Source organism: Apus apus, chromosome 12 (assembly GCF_020740795.1).
Source record: "Apus apus isolate bApuApu2 chromosome 12, bApuApu2.pri.cur, whole genome shotgun sequence".
Classification (NCBI taxonomy): Eukaryota; Metazoa; Chordata; class Aves; order Apodiformes; family Apodidae; genus Apus; species Apus apus.
Genome location: NC_067293.1, coordinates 4,052,909 through 4,071,958, shown reverse-complemented (window position 1 = coordinate 4,071,958; position 19,050 = coordinate 4,052,909). Strand labels below are relative to the sequence as shown.

Here is a 19,050-nt window from a genome sequence, read left to right as displayed (position 1 = left end):
GTGGAGTAAGACAGCACAGATGTGCTCACATGTCTCCAGAGTGGCAAGGCCATGTCTGAGCAGCACTATTGTCAGCTAGGGCAGGGGTCCTCCTTGCAGCCTCTCTGTCTAGCTCAGGCCAACCCTTTTTCTGCTCCTGAAAATTCTGTTCCTAAGGTTTCTCTCTGCAACTCACTTTTTGTGCTGATATGTGCATTTTTTTTCCTATTTAATGCAGCATCTTTTTGTAGAAGAGTGATACTTTCATGAGAATTTGGCATTTGGGATGCTCAGATTTTTCTGACTCTGAATTAACACCACGTCCACTAATGGAAATGTTTTCTCCCTAGACATAGTAGACCAAACAAAAAGAAAAGCATGAATAATGAGGTTAAATATTACGTGCTGAAAATGTAGTGTTGATCTGTTCTGGCGATGGTGAGAGGACCAGGAATACTTTGATAGAAGGAAAGAGAGGTAGAAGTTTAAGGAGGGGGGAAGGGGAAAAGTAAGAGCTTGTGTGTGTGCATTGTTCTGTGGAGAGGCTAGAAGGGAATGTATTGACATCTGTAGACAAAAGATGCAAGCAAGGGTTGCAAAGACCAAGGGGACAAGCATGCTCAGGCTCCAGCATATATTTTGGGAAAGAGTGTTCAGGCTGAGGCCCAGCTCTTCCAGCAGCTCTGTCTATGAGGCCCTTCCCAGCCCACCTCTGGTGTAGAGAAAGTCCCTTGAGACCTCCTTGGGGACAAGGAATGCCAGAAGCACCAGCCCCACTGCTGTCTCTTCCTGCTGATCTGGATATCAGCCTGGATGCCGGTTGCCCAAATGAAGCCTCTGGAGAGGCCACGAGGTAAAAGCCAGCAATAAATCTAGCAATTTAGGGGAGTGTCAGTCCTTGAAAAGGCAGTGACTTCGTCATCTCTAAATGCATTTTAGAGGGAAGAGCTCTTGAGGGAATAAGAGGGTCTTCTCTGGGGCTGTTGCTGTACTGAGGGCTCTGTTGCAGGGCTGGTTTGTTGGCTGTGCACATGGTCTGTCCCCAGGGCAGCTGTTCAGCTGTGCCTGGAAGCAGCTCCTGCCCAGTTCATCCCTCCTCCCCACTGGGAACATGTAGCTGCCAGTTCAGATTGCACCTCTCCCTGGTACTTGTATGCTAGGAAAAGGTGGTTGTGTAAGAAATGGTGTGAAGATGGCAGCTTGTAATGTGCTCCCTACATCTCTGGGGTGTCTGGAATGTCAACACATTTAACTCTGACAAACCTAAGGCCCTGACTTTTATGACAAGCCCAGTTTATGGAAGAAGTAAGTTTTTCATTTTTATTCTTTGTTTGCCACCAAAATAGCATTGCAATTAAAGGGAACAGGCTGTATTTTTGTATCCTCTGTATCTGTCACATTTTCTGGCATTTACTGGAGTGCTGTAACATGTTCAGCATGCAGTGTATTCTCATTCTGTCCCATGTCTTCTGCACTTTCTGCAGTGAAATGATAGAATTCTCCATTTTCTTTCTCCCTCTGCTCTTCTTTTCTGTGTTCCTCTCTTGCTTTCCATTCCAGACATCAATAATTAGTAACTTTTGAGAGAGGGCAGAGTTATGCATCCTGCATTTTCGTTTGAATTTCTTTCAGTTCTGTCAGAGTCTGACTTCCTTATAGGAAGAAATTCTGTTGCTAGGTCCTGGCACTGGAGAACAGTTTCACAGGATAGAGATAGGAGTATGTCCATGGCAAAATAAAGACCTATGTTAGACTCGCTCATGTCTTGAACAGAACAGCAGAGTATCATTTCACCCTGTGAAGATAACCTACCCACTATGCTCCATGCAATAACACAAACTTGGGAGACTGAGCAGCTCCCATTTCACTCTGTCAGCAAGATGCTGCTCTTACCTGACAGTTACCCCATTAAAGCTGGCAAGGGCTGCCAAAACGTGCCTTGCTCAGGCTTCTCTTACTGCAGGCAGTTCTGACTCCTGTGTCTCTTCACTAGTTGTCATTTTTGTAAATGCAGTGGAGACTCCAGAGTCATTTAGGCATGACCTCTGAAATCTCGTTGCTAGTTTATCCTCTTTCCGTCACAGCTCAGGGAAAGACCTGGCCATGTGTTTCTTATCTGTAAATTCACAGATCATTACAGTTCTAGCTTTTGCTGAATACCCTCTGCCTTTAGGGTAGTTACGTGTTCATGTAAAGCACCTGTGCTGGTATTACCCTGGTTTATGTGCCTCTGTCCTGATATTGTGTGTTAGTCCAGGAAATGTTCCTCTTACCTGTTCATCTGGCAAGAAACTGGTAGCAGATGTGACTTGCTCAAAGCCAGTGAAGTTTGGTGGCAGGTTGGTTCTGCTCATGTGAACCTCTCAGAGTCTGTCTTGGCAGGTCAGTCCTCCAGTATGGATTGCTGCAGAGTTAGTCTAGCTCTCATCCACAGACAGATGATATCTTCTTATCTGTGTTCATGTGTTTAGGGTACGTTGTGTAAAACAATCTTCACGGTGCTGCTTCATTTCCCTCACAAAGGTTACAGGGTTTGGGTGGGTAAACTGCATTTCAGTGTTGGAACATATGAAAAATATCAGAGAAGAATGACCTTGCTGTGCTGCAGAATTTCTCAGTGAAAATGCTTTAACATTAAATAGCAAAGAAAGACAAGAAGTTTGTCTGAGGGCCAAATGCATGATTCATATCATTAGGGTGAAGTTTGGCACTTCATTTCATCATCTCACGCCTGAGAGTGGGTTTGTGCTTCTCCCTTGGAGCCACAATATAATTTTTCTTTTCTGGGCTCTTCTTTCACCTGCTTGCCAAATGTTCCTGATGCTGCAGAGTGCTGCTGGGGGTATACAGAGGAGAAACAACAGAGTTGTCACATCACCCTTGAGTGGCTTGTGGCCTTTGAAGATGGTAAGAACTAGAGCCAAAATTAATCGGAGCAGGTTTTGCTTTTGGCTTCGTTTCTTCCTCCCCAAGTCTTTCCAGTTTTGATTGTTCAAGGATGTGGGCTTGGGCAGGAGAGGAAATGGGTGTTTGGTTAGAAGTATGGTTTCAGAATATTACACATGATAAATGTAAAGGGTGGAGGACAAACAGTGTGTCCTGAGCTGCTTATGCAGGAGAGAACCTGTGTCTTCAATTACGTTTTGAGACATGAAATCTTCTTGCAAGCAGGGTGAATATCTTTTTATTACTCAATTATTGGGCCTGATTGAAGCTGTAGAAAATTTGCCATCTCAGGGATATTTTCAGTGAAAGTTCACATTTTAATAGGTGGATGTTTCTGTTCTTCATATTGATGCAGTTCTGAACTGGAACAGACAAAAGAGTATTTTTTTGAAAATGCTTACAAAAATACTGCTCTGTGTCTGGACCAAATCTATGTAACAGTTGCTAGGAGCCAAAAATGAGTGTGCCACTTCAGAATCTGACTTGATGTGTGGGATCTAATTTTTATTTAGAAAAAAAAAAATCACATGGATACATAGATATGTTGTTTGCTTTTTTTCGCCACTTCTCCTTCCAAACTTGGGCTGAAATTAGAACACTGTCAGTTGCTAAATTGCAAATAGTAACTCTGTTTTTTTAATAGCTCTAACTTAGCAACCCAGACTAAAAGTTCAAGTCAGATGGCATCTAGGTTAGTGATGATACTCCCCCCTTTCAGCAAAACTGAACTTTTAATGTTCAGGGCAGCCTGGTGTCCCCACTGGTGTGAGTGTGATTTTTGCTGGCTGATTCTTGACTGGAGTAGCAGACCTTTCAGTTTGCTCTCCTGCTTTTGATGGGAAGGTAACCAGTTACTATGCACTCTGCCCAAAAGTGTGTTCATCAACTGCTCTGAATGCTAAAAGTGATATTACAGAATGAGCAAGTGTTTATTCCTTATCACATGGCATTGAATACAGTAGGATTGAACACTCACGCTTTCCTCCTGCATGTCAGAATGTGTCATTTTTTTATTAAGAATGATTTAATTACCCATTTAGTTGTTTTTCTGAGTTCTAAGAAGCATAATTATGTTTCAAATTATTTTGGAGAACAGTTGTTGCTTGCTTGGAAAAATCATAGTCTTTGTGGGTATCTGAAATGAGAGTGTGTGGGGTAGGTCCTGATTTCCACTTGATTTAGTATGTTTTTCCTTCCTGACATAATTTCTCTGGCTGCATTACCTGTCATGTGCAACTGTGTCTGGGGGAGGCTGCCTAATGAGGGGGACCCTTCTTCAGAGTGGGCAAAGATTAAGATTGTGTTGGAGTTTGATAGGAGGGGAGGGAGATAGCACCTTGACACTCAGGCACTTGTGGTGTGTAAGTCAGGAAGCTCATCACCTGAACTCACTGAAGAAAGGGAAAGAAGCTACAGAGAGCTATTTGGAAACTCAAATGAGGTTTCTGCCTGCACGGCCCTCTGGAAGAGCATCTTCTCACTGACTGTTTGCTGTTGGCTACCTGCTTGTGCACATCCTCTTGTGTGTTTTGGCTGTCAGCACAAGTGTTCTGGACCCTGAAAAGAGAAGAACATGTGTGGATGGAGATGGGAAAGAGAAGGAAGTGAACGCTGTTTGCTTCTGACCTGGTGAATTTGGAGCAAAGCAGTGGAGGCTGCCATGGGTCATGCTTGTGCATCAGCTGTCAAACCTGAGTGCAAACTTGGGAAAGGTGTTGGAGAAAAGGAACCACTGAGGAGCGTGCAGGTGGGGTGTGCTGTGCCTCCACTACAGGAAAATGGGCAGCAACAGCCGAGTCGGCCCCCTCATGTGGTTTCATAGCTCAGTTGACTTGGCAGAGAGAAAACCCTAACCTGTTTCTTCAAGAACAGGAAGGACTGCAATGTAAGTGTTGCTGCCACCAGCAAAAAGGGTTTCTGGGTAAATAATTTGCTAACGATCTACACTTCTTCCAGTCTCTTCGAATGGCATCCTGCCCAGTGGAAAGTCAGCTGGAGCATGTCATGAGGGCACAAGTACCAAGCAGCAATGTACTTAGACAGACCTCCTGAGCCAGGAGGTGCCATCTCCATGGCAATCCATCCTTGGGGTGACGGGGAGGCACTTGCCTTTCCTTCTGCTTCACTGTACCTCTGACTATCCTGTGATATTGCTCAAGCGCCTCTGAAATGAGGAGAAAAGTGTGAATGTCACAGAGACTTGTGGTTGCCAAGAAGAAAATTCAGATGTTGCCAGCACAGGGGAAATTGTGAACACGGGAAAGGATCGGGAAATCATTGGCTGACTTGCCTGAAGAATTAGGACACCAATTAAAGAAGCTGATGACTGTCAGCAGCTGGTGTTTTGCAGCAGTGTCCATTGCAAAGGATGTACACGTGGTGCAGCTGCCCCAGGGCTGGGACTTCCAGCACTTTCAGGATGATGTCTGGTAAAAGCCCCATGGAAGGTGCCTGGCAGTGTTAATGGAGGGTGATCAGCAGCTGAAAGGTGTTAGTTAGAAGGCTTGTGTGTTGTCTTGTATTTGATTCAGATTCTTGCTATAGTACCTCATTTAATTCAGTGGGTAATTGAGGTAGTTATGCTCTTAGAGTGAGCAACAGATTTCAAAGGATGTCCTTTTTGAGAGGAGAATAAATCTTCTCATTCCTGTTGTATGCAAAATCAGAGGCAGAACTGGAAATCTATCACTATTTCTGGTGCCTGGTCCAGCTGCTTTTGCTTGCTAGAGACTTGGCGATTATTTAAGGCACTAAATGTTTCATTTAAAAGTATTAACATAATTACTATATTTATTCAAGCAGTTAACAGAAAGCCAGAAAAATAAGGATAATGAAATATTTAAGGGCTTTTTTTTTTTTTTTTGCTATTATGAAACACTTTTGAAGAGGGATTTTTCATGAGATGATAATATCTTTCTGTGTGATCCTGCTGGTTTTTCTTTCAATAATAATTTTTAGCTTCTGACATTTGCTGTTTACCTACATTACTTTCTACCTCAAGGGTTTGTATTAGTGGGTTTCTCAAATCTATGCAGTACACATCTCAGTACCAGAAACAATTTCCAGGCCCACAGAAATGTATCTGGGATTCTGGAGAGCAACCCATCAGAATTACACTGGGACTGTTTATCCCAGTTCACTGCAAGAGTGAGTGATGGGGCTGGATGTGTTGAAATAGTCTCAGGTTATAAATTTTTTGCAATGGATCCCATCTAGAAGTGCAGCACAGTAAGTTCACAGCCAAAAGCCCATCAGTGTTCATTTTTGTCCCAAACCACCCAAAGGCTCCCAGCCTCCCATGGCAGGAAGAATAAGCCCTGTGAAATGGGTCAGACTCTGTAGGAGCTCCAGAAGCTGCACCTCTGAAAAGGTATTTTGCAAGCTAAAGGTTGTTAGAAACAGAAATCTCTTCCTTCTGATGGGGCTGGGGGATTATATTTTACTTTTTAAAATTAAAGATGGAAATTTAATGTTCAAAGTTTTGAGATGAACACGGGGAACCTTTGTGCACAAGTGAAGCATTTGGATATTTATGAGCAAGATGATAAGCCTAGCTAGGGCACTAGGGGTTGATTAATGAAGTGATTCAGCATTGCTTTAGCATTTATTGTCACGAGTTTTTTAGTGTAGAAGAGCATGGTAGGCTGTTTTGACCACTTGATCACTTTTGACCAAGTGGAATGTAGAAAAACTCATGGGTTTATGCATTTTATTTAATTGTATTGCTGAACCCATTAAGAGCAAGAAGTGCCCAAAATAAGGTTACAGGAATGTGCTGCAGATGTAGTAATAGCTTTTTAATTCCTTGGTCCCATAAGTCTTCTGTTGTTGTCATTAAGGATGGTCTGGTGGTGTCTCCTGCTATGATGCCTGAATACAACAAAAGAACTTGCTTCTATGTGTTCCAGCCATGCTCAAAAAAACTGTGGGTTTGGATTGTTATCTTTTATAAATCTTGCAGTTCTGAGGGACTTCCACTGGTGAGAACTGTGGAAGCTCCCAGGTTTTGCAACTCTAATCTTGTTAGTTAAAAGGTGGCATGCTGATAGTTTCATTTCACAGTTGAATTTTTTTAATTATCTCTGAAGATGAATTTTAGCTTCTCAATTCTGGCCATCAGGTAGCATAACCTACAACACAGTACCCAGAAAGAAACTTCAAATTGAATGTGCTTCAGGTTGTCTTTTAGACTGAAAATGTATTTCTCTGCACAAGAAAGTTTTAACTTGACCTAAGGAAGAAAAAAGAACAGATCAATAAATCCAGTGAGGGCTTACAATGTAGCACTGATATAAAATATGATTTATTAAGTCTGTAAATCTGTTATATACTACTGCCTCTGGGGGAATGTAACAGCTGAATGGTTAAACACAACTTAGTTTGTGTTTAACACAGCTTGGCCAAAATGGAAATAACCATGGAAGCAGGTCAGTGTCAGCTCCAGTGGCAGCTGGAGCCAGAACCAGGCAGTGCAGAAAAACATTAAAAACACAGGAAAAAATGAGAGCTTAGGTGACGTATTTATACAAACATACGTTTTAGAACATTATACTTTGATATTAGTTGAGGTAGTCCTGATGCTTTATGGACTGTCCAGAACAAAGTGTTCTCATTAATTCTTCCCTGTTGCACAGAACAAATCCCTCTCCCAAACTTTATTGTGCTCTGCAGTTAAACACATCTTGGTTTAAATGTTTTGTGTTTTGGCTCCTCCATAGTTAAAGGATGATACTGAAATTGATCCTGAATTCAAATGTCCAAGCAGGAACTTTTCTGGATGTTTTTATATACATACATCTATATATGTGTGTGTGTGTATGTATATGTGTGTGTGTATATATATATATATATATATATATATATAAAATATGAAAGATATTTAAATATATAGGGGTATATAAGCTTGACTGCTTTCTCTCTGCACTTCACAGAGTTTCAGGAAGGGTGTATTTATTAAAAGCCTCAATCAAGGGATCAAAATATTGGCCAAAACTGAATGAAGAAACAGCATAATTGTTTTTTCTTTCAGGATATGTAGAAGGCAGTCAATCTAGATGGTGAAAAAATATTGCAGTCAGGTGAGAAGGGAAGCAATATATTGCACTTTGAAGCTTTCAAGCTTACCAGGTAGCACAAGACATCAGACTATTGTACATCTGGATGGAGGTTTAATTCTTCCTCTTAAAAAACTTCAAGAGATCAGGTGTAAAGATGACAAAGGGGCCTAATTAGCAAAGGAACTAATCAAGGCCCTGTGTTTCTACAGAGTGTTGTTTGTGAGGCTCTGGAAGATTGCTAGGAGGAACTGTTGCAGTGTAGCCATATCTGGTTGATAACACGGCTGGTCTTGCAGCCATGAGATCTGCAATCCATCAGACCCAAGACATTGATCTGTTTGACAAAAGCTTTTTGATTTTAACAACATGGGAATTGCAGTGTAAGAACTGGGTACACCTGTTAAACAATTTCTGAGGTGGCTGGTAAATATAAACTGGGTTTATTTTACACCCCTGGTGGATTAATCCTCCCTGAAGACTGACCCTAAGCACCGAGTAAAAGACACATGTATGAAAGAGCTGTACAAGGAGGTGGTCTGTGGCATTCCAGAAAAGCTCTGGAAATGGCTGGCACACACAGTTTGTTGCAGAAGCATCTAATCCTGGATTCTATGAGATTTTGGAAGACAGAGATCAAAGGAATTGGGCTGAATGTGTGTGAGAGAGAAGACTGTTGAGCACACAGTGGGAGCAGGGCCATATTTCCAAACGGTTGGTGGGGATTTTTGTGGGGTTTTTTTGCATTGTTTTTGCCAAATTCTGGGCCACTGCTGAGTTTTAGGAATATCTTCAAAGAACAGCAATGTGACTTTACAGAGATAAATGTTACTTTTAGACTTCCTTGGAAGAAAAGCTGAATATAAAATCTGTAGTGAAATAACAACTTGTTCTCTTCACTATTCTCCCATCTGCTCTTTTTCATCTATCTTTTTTCCCCCCCCCCCCCCCTTTTGATGTCCCACTTACCCAATGTGCTGCAGGGCTAGTACCTGATCAGCAAATCATCTGGCTTGGCAGAAGCTTGGTTTTTCTGGATAGTTATCACCTTACACCCTTTTGGCACTTGACAGCTTGAACTCCAAACTCATGAAAACTGTGGCAGTTGCATTTTCTTATCTATTTTTACTGAAATGCTGTTTTGCTTCTGTAATTTATTGTTGGTGCCATGTATGCTTAGGCCATGGGGCTGCAAACTGTGTCTTCTCTATTTTACATACTGCCAAGCCTTAGTACAAGGAGTCAGTAAATGACATTTTATCCTATTAGCTAAATGAGCTTTTGAGGAATAGTAGTTCTGTTGAGATTGGTGGAAAAAAATTGGTTGCATAAATAGCATTGAGGAAAGTGTTACGGTTTTAGGATGGTCAGTAAGAAGGAGAAAGAAAGCAAAAATCAGCACTATCAGTGCTTATCATTTGGGATCACAGAATCATAGAATGGTGAAGGTTGGAAGGGACCTTAAAGATCATCAGGTTCCAATCTCACTGCCATGAGCAGGGACACCTCCCACCAGACCAGGCTGCACAAGACCAGACCAGGCTGAGTAAAGGAATAATGTAATAGACCTGAAATTCAGAATATTCTGTAAAATATCTGGCTTTCTGGTAATTGTCCTTGTAAATGATGAAGGGTGAACCACACACTCTGCTATTCCTCACACCTGGACTGCTAATAGAGGTGGTTAGCCATTGCCTTGCTGTATTTTCCAGTGGTATGTGTTGTCACCCAGACTGTTGTGGGCTTTTTTAGTCTCTCTTCCATTTCCTAGGAGAGAACATAAAATTCTTTCACATTTTCGTTTCCATGAATCTAGTGGTTTCTGGAATCGTTTGGGGGATCTGAACTTGCAGTAACATTTTGATGCAGTTTCAGAGTCTGTTAATCAGTGTCCTGACCAATTGACAATGAACATTTTGTAGGTATTTTTGAGCCACTGTCAAGTATCATAGGTTTTTTTAAGATTTTTGTGTTCCTGCCACTTCAAATAATTTAATGTCTTGTCATTTAATCTTCGGAAATATGTTCCGTTCTGTCAGTTATCTTGGAAGGTTTCTTGGCTTTAGTTTTAATTCATATATTGTTGATAACAGCAAGATATTTTACATCTTGGGCTTCTTCCACTGATCTCTGAAAAGACATGGTTTCTCCCAGCTTCTGGAGTATCATTTAAAATGCACAGCAGGTACTAACTACTGCATATTGAACACTCTCATGCAGAGTGTGTTTCCCACTGCAGTAAGTCATAACTGGCTAAATGGCAAGCCCTGGAGAATTGCTCTGTTATTTTTAAGAAGTTGTAAACATCAGTGGTACGTACAGAATTAAGGACTTATTTACGCTCCTGGATATTTAAGCAACTGCCCTCTTGTGACCTACAGGACTTTGATAACTGGAGTTGAAACGTAGTCAATACAGAGTTAGTGTTTTCGATCCTGAGTTTACACTTTCATAAGTTCTGGTTTTCCTCCTCTGGATCAGGGCAATTACATGCAAAATTATAAGTCTGAATTCCCCTGGAGAACGTCTGAACATCTGCTAGGGACTCTGTGAGCATCACTGTGGCTGAGGGTAGCTGTGATCTCCTCTGACTGCAGTATCCATGAAGCTCCAGCACCTTTAGCCTCTGAAAAAGAGGACATCTTGTTCTCTTGTTCACTTGTAGGATGATTTGAAGGGAGTTCCAATAACTCATCATCTTTCCCCCTCCCCGACCCCCCATGATATGTCCCTTGGTGATCTAAGAGAGTGAACAAAGAGAGCTGTATCAAAAGTAGCAGATTAAATTAGATGCCTCTCTAAATGCCAAGGAAAAAGGTACCTAGAGAAATTTCAAATGCAGCCAAAAAATTACTTTGAGATACATTTCATGAAAGTACAAGCTAATGAATTTAAAGCTTGTAATCCAAGAGAAATAAATCAGTACTGAGAGGGGGGAGGCTAGTAAAGCTCTGGGAGGTGTAATAAAAGACTATCAAATAGTCATGATTGTGTGACATGATGAGACAGCAGAAATGACAACTACAATAACGTGTCAGTGCTGAGCCTTGGAAGAAAGAAGCTGCAAAACTCCTTTCTCTGATAGCAGGAGCAAATCTGCAATAGCAGTTTCATTCTGCAGAGCAGCATTTGGAAAGTGTTAGGCAAGAGATGGGAGTTAGGAGGAGCTGTGATGATTCTGGGACCGAGGCAGTTCTGAGGGTGGTAGGTGTGGGTGTATGAGCAGATAATGGCAGAGCCATGGGAAGTGACTTCAATGGAGAGGAGGTAATAACTAAATGGCAAAAAAACCCAACCAAACAAAAAAAATCAACAAAAATGAAGTTACTGACCACAAGGCATGTTAACTTTTGGAAGTCCTTTCAGAAGGTGTGAGGGCAGGTCTTCTGCTCCCTGCCTTGATACTCAGCTCTGGCGATAAAAGCTCCATGCCAAGATGCTCCACTCAGATTGTAATTTAGGAGAGGTATTGCCTGGATATCCTTGTGGGTCTTTGCAGTTTTAGCCAGTAGATTGCATAGAAGTCAAGGAAAGAAGAAGTGTGAGTGCTGTGGCAGTGTGGTATCATTTGCTGTTACCATAGATACCTGTGACCATACAGAAGTGTGAAACTGGTATGGCTTAGTTCTGTGTGAAAAGCTGCTGTGGCTTGATTTCTTCTCCATGCAAAAAGCCTGGAATATTTGGAAATCATTACAGTAACTTGTTATCCATATAGTTTACCACTACAGTCATCTCATGAAATTAAGGATTGTAGTTGGAAGCAACATCCCAAAAGAGACAGAATCCATTTCTGTACTGAAAATAAAAATGAGATTTGCCAGATACGTGGAAAGAAAATATTGCTCAGGCAGGTCTGCATTCTTGCAATTACCCATATTTTGCCTGGTTTTGACAAACAAGTACTCCTTTCTCAGAGCCATCATTATCTTGTTGATGTGGACCTTTTTTTTGTTTTGTAAATTGCTTTGAAATTAGCTAATGAGGGATGGTAGCCAAGAGACTATGATCTCTGTCAGGAAATGTGTTTTTTAGCCTTCTGTGGGTGGGAGGTGTGAAGGGAAGGGTTACAGCAGAGCTATGGATGTGTTCAGGGTATGCACAGCCTGATCTTTTATTACTGAAACTGGTAGAACAGGAATTGTTTTGATTAAAGACATTTTTATGGTAGTTACCAAAACATCACTAGAGGGTTAAGAGATGGAAATTATAATGAAGGTTTGCTATGGTGAATAGAAGGCAGAGGGAAGAGATGGGAGGCAGGAACAGGTACAATAAACAGCACTGCTTGATGTAGGAGAGAGGCACGTCAGCCCAGAGTAGTGGACTTGAGGGGCTTCCATAAGCAAGTCTCTTTTTTAGATCATCATCACAGTCTAGAAAAATACCAACACAAAAAAGGTAAGAATTTAGGAGAGGATACGACTTTCTGCCTTTATCATGAATTTGGTCCCTGATAGTGCAGGGAAACAGATCTCACCTTTTATACATGATCAATTTCTATCATGTTTTTGCCCCAGCTACTATTTTTGCCAGACCATTCCTGTTGTGATGGCTGGAAGTTTTCTTTTGGTTTTATTGGTCACTGGTAGACATTCTGGCTACTCTGTCCTTTGTAAGACTACTGAAAGTACAGTCAAAAAGGGGAAAACAGATTCTTCCATGGCTGTATTCTCAGCTTTAATACACAGTACGTTTGGTTTTTTTCATGCCTTCTACATCTGATATGGGTGGTTTACAATATGAACTCAAACCATGGTCATGGTGGGTGGGTCTCTCCCTGGGTCCCCAAGGACTGCTGTCTTGGAATTTTTATTTGTTCCTTCAGAGGATAAACATGAGGTGGAAATGATCTCGGTGGAGAAGACCAGATGCTGGTACCTCATGGCAGTTACCTTGAAAAGGGCATGTACACCCTGCCAGGCTTTCCTTTCTTTACTACAAGTATTCTGGGGATTTTGCACTGGGTGGCTGTTCCACTAATGCTGACACTGGCCAAAGATGCAAGACTCAGGCAGTGATTTCCCTTTATTATCTCTTAAGATTTGCAGTTTTTAGAGGATGCTAAATAGCTTGGGACAGGCAAAGAAATTATTTTTCCCAACATGAGGAAAATGGTACTTGTAGGAAGCAAAATAGAGTTGTGAACAGTGTTGGGTGGTCTGAAAGCAGCATGCTGCCCATAAGCTAGTGGGGACAATTATCTACTTGTAGTTTCTAGTTTTGTGGTTTGTGGGTCTCTCTTACTTCTCAGCACTTCAGTGCCAAGCACACTGCTGTGGACACTCATGAAAATGCCTCATTTTCTGCTACATCTGAAATGCATGTGCCAATTAAGAAAAAAAAAAAAAGCAACAAACCAAACAACCAAGCCTTCCATATGGAAACATTATTCCTCTCCTTTCATAAAACCAATCTGTTCAAAAGTGCTTCCCTCTAGGGCAGAGGAGCTGCCAGTCTGTAGGACAGGAAAATGATTTTTTGTTATAATTCGGTCCCTTCTGTTGAGCTCTGTAAATTTACAATGTGTAACACTGAGCTTGCTTTAGGTTTTAACAGCACAAGCTGTAATTTTTAGTGTTTGGAAGTCAAATGCTTCAGAACTGCCTTCAAGGTTATGTAGGGTCTTTTCCTTCGGTGTTCTAAATTATTAATTTGCCAGTTGTGGTTTGTGGCTGAAGCTCCAGCCCGTTGGGGAAGGTACCGGGTGTTGTACTTGCCTGCAGGCAGTGCAGTTGTTTGCAGCGTCACGGTCAGTATTTCTGGTACTGGCTGTAAAGTGTTTTGGGATGAGACAGCACAGTGTTGTCTGTCTTCCTACAGACCAACTTCAGGGGGAGAAATAGATGTTGTGAAAAAGGGGCCCTAGGGACTGCAGGTGCATTTTAACCCTTTGCAGGCTTTGTTGCTGTGGGAATACTGTGTGAGCAGAAGCAACGTGCTAGACAGAAGGGCACTGCAGGCTGGGCATTATCAGTTCCACCAGAAGGAGATTTCATGCAGTTACCTTAAACCAGACATTAACTTGCATATTCCAAACCTTACAGTAGTGCAAGAGGGATCGCTGGTGACACCCTGGCAAAACCTAAACTGACCTCAGAGAGTATAGCTTTGCTAGGCTTGTGCATGGCACCCACATTCCGAGGGGTTTCAGGCTGGGGACAGGCAGATTTCAGAGGCAAAAGGAGCTGTGAACCTCTCCACTCTCTGACAGAAATCCTGCTGAAACTTGAACTGAATGCTGTGTTGTTGGATGAGTGAAAAGAATTTACCAAGAAATGTCCTTTTCCCCAGGCAGCTTGAGGACTGGCTCAGGATGTGGCTTTGCCTTGGGCAAGCCTTGAAGCAATCTGGCTTGTGGAGAAGCTGGAGTAGTTGGATTCTGCAGTGTTTTCCCTAGTGCTGGTGGGCTTGGTGCTTGTCAGCTGGGGCTGATGCCTGGGGTGCTGGGGGTTCAGTGACTGAGACTACCCCTTGCCTGTGGGTTGTGCTGGGGGAGCTAGACCCACCAGAATCACAGGGCCAGGCCCCTCTGAAAAGTGATGTTTCTGTGATAAGGGTCAGTTTAAAATATTCAGAACCAGTGACTGGCAAGAGGCTTGACTTTACACTGTGGACTTCAGTGGCATCGTGCTGAACACAGGCTGTGTGTGGCATGGCAGGGATCTGAAAGTGCAAGGCTTGGGGAGAGGGTGACACAGAAGCCTCCTGGGCCAGAGGAAGCGCCCGAGTTGGTGTGGAAACGTGTGCAGCTTCTGCCTGGAATCAACCCAGGCCAAAAGTGCTGCCAGTTGTTGCCTCCAAGGGAGGAGTCCTTGGCTCAGCAGTGGAGGGAGCCTGGCTGCACATGTATCATTTTGAATAGCCAGGTCACTAAAGCAAGACAAGTGGCAGATCAAGCTGGTGGCACAGACAAAGAGCAATGAAAATCCTTATGGAAGCTTCCGAGGTGATTGCAGATGTGAATGAAAGCCAGGATTTCATCCAGGTGTTTTGTAGAGAAGCCAATGTTGTAATGAAAAGGAAGGGGAATCATCCAGCTCTCTTGGAACTGTGACTAAGAATTTACTTAGAAATGGGGGCATGAAGCCTTGAATCTGGTTGTTATCCTACTTAAGCCCAAATGAATAAAAAGAATGGCTGTGTGTGAAAAGAATAAAAGCAAAGCAGGCTGAGATCGAGTCACTTGGGGTCGCACGTGTTCAGACTCTGTCTCGTAAAGTTCTGTTCCTTCTCATGTTGCTGTTGGGGCAGCCTGGAGCCTCTGAATTTACCAGCGTGAGGTGGGCAGGGAGAAGGTGTTTGATTTAGATGCTGAAAACCATTTGAAAGATCTAAACCTGCGAATTTCTGTATTGCTTGTAATCATGGTTGCTTGTCATCTTGTTTGAGCATGCTTCTGAAGGGAAGCTAGCTCTTTCCTTTCCACAGCCATAGCCATCAGTCATCACTGTGGGTTTTCAAACTGCTGTCATCTCTCTTTTGGTCAAGAAGAGGGACCTAACCTTGCACTGGAAATTACTTTTCTGTTGATCAGACTATTGGATGGTGCCTCTGATAATACATCTCTCTGCTTTCCTTAGGTCATTGATTTTTATTTCTTTTATGTCCTCAGAGGCTGCCACTAATAAGTGGTAACCATATATTATTATTATTATTGTATCTTCCAAGGTATGTAGTTTGAAAACCCTGCTCTAATTTTAGTGAGTGTGGACCAAAACCTTCTCCTTCTTCCAAGCCACGAAAGAGAGCAATTTTGAGATGTTGGGAAGAATTTATTTTTTTCTACCTACCATTTATATTTTTTAATCTAATAATGTTTGCTTGATAACAGTAGCATAGATGTGTGACTGCTTTTGTTTGTTAGGCAGATGCAGGGCCAGCATAAAGGGTCAGGCAAGTTCAGTGTCTGTAGCACCTGACCTGCCATTTGCTGCTGCATGGCAGAAAAGCCTCTGTGTAAATGCTGGGCAGAGAGCACAAGGAGGCTGCAGATGTGTGGATGCAGGAAGAAATGCTGGTGGTGAGACACTGGCCCAGGTTGCCCAGGGAGGTTGTGGAAACCCCATCCCTGGAAGTGTTCAAGGCCAGGATGGATGGGGCTTGGAGCAACCTGGTCTGGTGGGAGGTGTCCCTGCCCATGCAGGGGGGTTGGAACTAAATGATCTCTAAGGTCCCTTCCAACCCAAACCATTCCTTGATTTTATCATAAGACTAGCATGGATATTTCATGTCCTCTGTCCCCAAAGGGATGCTCCCAGTGTTGGTGCTTACACAGTCTCTGTCCTGCTGTCAGTCACCTGTGAAGCCCACAGGGCTGTTTTAGCAGCAGTGGATCGGTGTTTAAGAGCACACCTGGAGCTTCAGTCTGAACTGGCTGAGCACAGTGCAGGTACCAAGTTTCTCCTGTCTTTTATTTCCCTCACCTGGAGAATCACAGAAGTTATAATTTGATATAGTAAATGCAGTCTCTTCCCATGAAAATAAATGTGTTCAAAAAATTGGATTTGTTACTGGACAAGACTCTGCTTCTCAGAGCATGACTTTCATAATCTTACTCTCTGCAGGTTACAAGCAGTGAATATTCACTGGCATTTCTATTTTCTGTTTTCTTCTCAGCCCCCACGTTTTTTTATCTGGGGCTGGGCTTCTGTGATCTCCTAGTGGGAGCTGGAGCTCAGACTCCTGCTTTCTTCTTTGGAAAGCCAAGCCTTCTTTGCTTTCTTCTGAATGGTTCCTTCAGGTTTTGCTCAGCAGTGGCTAAATCCTGGTGTCTCTTGCTCAGACTATGCAGAGGAGAAAGGAGTCTGTCACCTTGTGGCTCCAAGCCCAGGAATCTCTTGGAATAAATCTAATTTGTGTGTGTATAATAAATGCTGAAATGTTCACTCAAACTGTTTATTTAGAAGTTTTGCTGCAGACAGCACCTTTAGCTTTTTCAAAAGTTTTTGTTAGTATTTCTTATGCCTTGCAAAAGTACTTAAGAGGAGAAAGAATGGTGGTTTGCCTCATTGTCTTAATTTAATACCTACACTAAATTAAAGACCACTAAAGAACAAAGCAAAATCCATTAGTAATTAAACTGCACAGTACAATGTATTTAAAGCAATTACTCTTTTGACAAGCTGAAGGGAAACTCATTTAAAGGAAATGCCATCTTCATTTGGTCACAGCACCAAGTGTGCCTGAGTTCAAGTGCTCTCAGGCACATGGTATGATTCTTGGGGTGTCCCACATGGGGACCAGATGATGGACTTGATGATCCTGATGAGTCCCTTCCAAATCAGCATATTCTGTGATTCATGGCTGATTAGCTTCCAGCTTCTGTGAAACGTTGGGATCCACTTGCTCCTCCTTCCTTTGGTTTAGTATTGGTCTAATACCAAAATACCTCTTTAAGCAAAGGCCTTGGAATATGTGTGGCTGTCTTCTCGGTGACAGTTTTGTAATTAATTTTCCCAGGTTTATGTCAGTTCTTCAACTGTTTCATTTCCACTTAGCACCATTTGGTTCCCTTTTTTCTGCGTCTCGATCCCGTTGGGAAATAGCTGACGTATCAAGGGACTTGCAGAAATTGAGATGAAAAAGGTGAATTGAAACACGAGTCAGTGAAGCAATAAATCAGTCATCTGCATTGCTGGGAGATACATGAGGACTGCAGTCCCTCAGCCACCATAAATCCATGAGCCCCACTGGGTTGCATTGCTTTGTCTTGCAGGCTTCTGAGGTCCAGGTAAAGTAATTATCTTTTGCTTATTCACTATCAGGATGCTCAGTTTGGGAGTTCGAGCTCCTTCTAGACTTCCTGAAACAGTTTCCTTCATAACTCTGAATCAGCCTTGATTTAGAGATGCTGAAAGGTGGCCTGTTCCTCACCACTGCCCATGGGTTGGGGCTGAGGGTGATGAGCCACCTCTGTTCAAAGCACAGCTGAGTTTACTGTGGTGTCTGGATGGTGACTCATTGCTGCAGTGAAGGAAAGAGCATTTCCATTTAGTCGTCTCCCCAAATTATAAATCACATTCTTCAGCTGAAGGAAAAATGTGTCCAGAGAGATGCAGGACTGGTGTCAGAACACTCCTCTTGCTGGGCTTCCTGTAATTTACACAGTCGTGATTTTCAAGAAAATGACCCTTTAGTCCCTTTTGCAACTTAGAGAAGCGTAGAAAAGAATGAGGAGAGATTTAAGAGCTATCTAGCCTGCAGGGCAGCTACCTTTCATTTACCTGCTCCTCCTGCAGGCTTCAGAACTGTCTGCTAGGCTGAAGATCTTATAATTTATTTCAGCTGGAAGGTAAGTAATTATATTTCTCAATGTGCCACCTTTTACTGCGCCTTGTTCTAAGAGACTGAGTTGGCAGATTAAGGACCTTTAATTCATGTTCATCAATGGGTCTCATCAGTTTGTCATTTTCTCTCTTGCACTGGTAACTCTGGGCATGCATTGCACCCTTTGGTGAGCAGCAGGAGCAGTGCTACATCCCAAGAGGCTGCAGAGATGTTCAGCATAAATCTGGCCTCTCCTAAATCCAGCCCATGTGCTCAGAGAGGAGCTGGCTAAAAAAATGAGCTGCTTTGGAGGATGGTCCCATTTCCAGTGAAATGTCAGTGTTTTTTCTGAAGGTGGCAAAACATGCCTCATGTCTTAAGTGCAAGTTTAAAATGGAGAAGATTAGAAAGAGAAGTTGGTGCCACCTAATGACAGGTAGCCACAAACAGCAGTATCTTCAGCTTGCTTAGTTTTCCACTCCTTGTTGGCTACTTTCTTCCTTTGCCTTGTCCTTTGCTTCTGTTTTGTCCCTGAGATATTTGCAGGTGTGATTTTTTTGCTGTGTCTGGGTGGTGGGATCTGGGTATATTTTTAAACTGCCAAATATAATCTCAGAAATCCTCAACTGCATTACTTAATTCCAGAATGACTTGGTGTGAAAGCCAGGTGGCTGTGCATAATTTTCTTGTTTAAAAAAAGAGTATCTTTCCATAAATACTTGTAGCAGCCTCACAAAACTCACTTGTTGAAGTCTCAGATAAGGAGGGATCTTCCTGAGCATGCAAACACCCCTGCCATCAA

At 42.6% G+C, this 19,050-nt stretch overlaps 1 protein-coding gene across 2 annotated transcripts in view; it reads left to right on the top strand.

The window, feature by feature from the left end:
• HTR2C (5-hydroxytryptamine receptor 2C) overlaps positions 1 to 19,050 on the top strand; it is a 200,367-nt gene that overhangs the window by 69,004 nt on the left and 112,313 nt on the right. The gene's annotated exons all lie outside the window — the stretch shown is intronic.